The sequence below is a fragment of the Macaca mulatta genome, chromosome 2 (genome assembly GCF_049350105.2).
Source record: "Macaca mulatta isolate MMU2019108-1 chromosome 2, T2T-MMU8v2.0, whole genome shotgun sequence".
NCBI lineage: Eukaryota > Metazoa > Chordata > Mammalia > Primates > Cercopithecidae > Macaca > Macaca mulatta.
In genome coordinates this window covers 47,015,356-47,018,477 of record NC_133407.1, presented here as the reverse complement: position 1 = coordinate 47,018,477, position 3,122 = coordinate 47,015,356, and positions in this window count along the sequence as shown.

Sequence of the window (3,122 nt, the reverse complement as noted above, 5' to 3'; positions counted from 1 at the left end):
ATAGCCTCAAAACTTGCATTACATCTCACAAAGAGTACACCAATCTATTTAGGTTTGTATGACCAAAACCTGCCTGTAATCTGATTCTCCTTCCCCAAATATTTGAAACTAATTTGTCAGAAAGTCATAATATTAAAGAACCACAGAAATATACAGTGTCCAAATGAGACCAAAAAAAAAATCAAAGAAACTCAATCAATAGTAATACTATAAATATATAGGCATTGTTTTAAAAACCAACTCTAAAATGTTGCCTTTCTGAATTGCTGATGACACTATTGAAAACACACCTTTTAAGGTAAGTCAGAAAATAAGTGAGAGTGGGTATGTTTTCCTTACCACTCCTCCCACCCAAAAATATTACTAAGTGATTCTTCAAAAAATAGAAGGACAATTTACATGGAGTCCTTAGGATACGGTTGAGTATAATTAGAGTAGCTTTAAAAAAAATGAAAACATGACAAGAAACTAAAACTAGTAATCAATGACTTCAAGTACAAAAAATAAATAAATTAGTTCACTTAATGATACTGGAGCACTATTGGTTTTGTTCCAGGATTAAAATGAAATACTAAAAGAACACTGCATCTGCTACTCCTATCTTCATCTAATAGCCTATAGGTGACCTCTTTCAATATACTAAGTTACATAGACATCTGATATACAGACAGAAAAGGCAGGCTAAAATTAACAAAATAACAAGCCTGATTGAATAACTGTCAAGCATATTTTTAATCATCCGTCACTTTAAAAGGTAGTTTTTATTTTTTTTTTTACAAGTCTATACTCTTAGAATTTAGGGTACAAGGCATGGCCTGCAGTTTCAACAATATTCATAGATAAGGGGAAAGAAAAGGCCGAGGTAGATCCCTAGAGATAGAATACATTAGTAGATCCATGTTGAGAAGAGTAATCTAAATCATCTGTATACATATGTGAGAAGCCTCAAGTTTTGAGGTCAAAGGGAACAAGATCTTACCCTTTCTTTCCATGAGATGTTAATTCTCTCATTTTCTACCCTCTTCACCCCTCCCTCTAACTCTTTTTATCTTGTATGTCACTTGATTCTTCTACCTCTTCTTGTCTTCCCAAATCTTCCCTTCCCCTAATTTATAATAATTGAAGAAATTATTTTTTTTCTTTACAATTGTATGATTTTGCCTTCAACTATATACTTCTAGGACTTCAAGCTGAAGAACTTGGGCAGTAGAAAAATTGTTGAAGTCAATCAAAAAATCAATCAGAACACTGAACTCCAGCTCTGCTACTACCTATTTTTGTGACTAGGGGCAAATAATCTTTGGGGGAAAAAAAAGGAACCCTACTAAATATTCTTATCCAAAATTTAGACTTACAGTTAACAATATAAATTAGTAAACTATGAGTTACTTAATATAAAGTAGGTACTTTGTGGTTTTTTGACATGTCAAGATGCAAAATTAAAATGGATGAGCTTACCCAAGACATTCACCTTATTGTTCAGTTGTTCAAATTTCAACTTTTTCAAAAAGTTGATTTATTCAAATAAGTATACAAAGGTAACACTTGCATTTTTGTGTTTCTTAAATCTTGTAAAAGTCCCTCCTCCTTTTCCCTACAACTTGTTAAAGAAAACCGAGTCATTTATCCTGTAGAATTGCCTGTTCAGAATTTTGTTGACTGCGCCCCCATGGTGGTTCTTTAATGTGTTCCTTTGTGCTGTTCACTCTCCATTTACAGATAGGTGTAGGAGCTTGATTCGATTCAGGGGTTTTGTACTTTGCCCAAACACTTCATAGGTGGTGCTGGGTACCTGCTGAGTCTTATCAGAAGGCACATTACTGTAAGACTGACCAGTGGGTTCAGGTATTGCCATTCTCATCTATCCTTACAAGGTTTCTCATCAGCTTTTCAACTAATACTCTCTGAAGCCATTGATGATCATTGCTTAGATTTGTCAATTTAACAGAATTGAAAAACAGCGATATTCTAACACTTCTTCTGCATTTGTTAATTGCAATAATTCTATGTAGTCAACAAAATTTTCCCTTCATAATTTGATCATCCTGAGATAAGGCAGGATAAATGCTTCTTCTTCTCCAAGTTAGCAGTTTTCAGAATGATTTTTTCAATATCCTTTCAAAGGTTATCGAGGTAGTTTGCTGTTTGTGGTTGCTGGTTTTAGTAGCATTTTGAATGCATAGGTTTACATATTTATAATAGCATGTTGGAATCAATTTCAGTTATTACTCTTACTGATCATGAAATTACTCCGTCTATACAGCCAGTGGTTCAGAATCCCTGTAGTGGATCCAGTGTTTCTGAGAAAAACAATGGTGTTTAAGTTTTCCTCCTTTGGTGATACTGAGTTTGTACTGTAATTTTTTAGATGTAAAATAATATTGTAAGACCAGAGCAGTGGCTCACGCCTGTAATCCCAGCACTTTGGGAGGCCTAGGCAGGCAGATCACTTGAGGTAAGGAGTTTGAGACCAGCCTGGCCAACATGGAGAAACCCGTCTCTACAAAAAATATAAAAATTAGCCGGGCGTGGTGGTGGGCGCGCCTGTAATCCCAGCTACTCAGGAGGCTGAGGTACAAGAATCGCTTGAACCCAGGAAGCAGAGGTTGCCGTGAGCCGAGATCATGCCACTGCACTCCAGCCTGGGTGACAAAGCGAGACTCCGTCTCAAAAAAAAAAAAAAAAAAATAGTATTGTGTTTTACTAGGAGAAAATGCCTAATATAAATCTAATGATACATCTCAGATGTGCTTCAAAATAAGCTGGAAGCAAGTAGTTTAGAGATTAAACTAGTTTGGCCACATGTTTTTAACTTTTGAAGTTAGTGTAATGATAGTTATACTACTGTTCATTATGTTATTCTCTTGCATACATTTGAAAATTTCCATAATGAGGTTTTTTTTTTTTTTAATTCCATTTTAGTGGTAAAAATTTTTTTAAAACTCACTACTACAGAAAAAGGAAACACACACAACCTTAAAGCCCGGTGTACAACCAATCAGTAGTTCCCTCAAAATTCTAATTAAAGTGCATGCAAGAGGAAACTAGTAACTTATCTACTCAAACTTACTTTCCACTCAAGAAAAATGTGAATATCTGAAATTAAGAAATAGTCTGAAAAG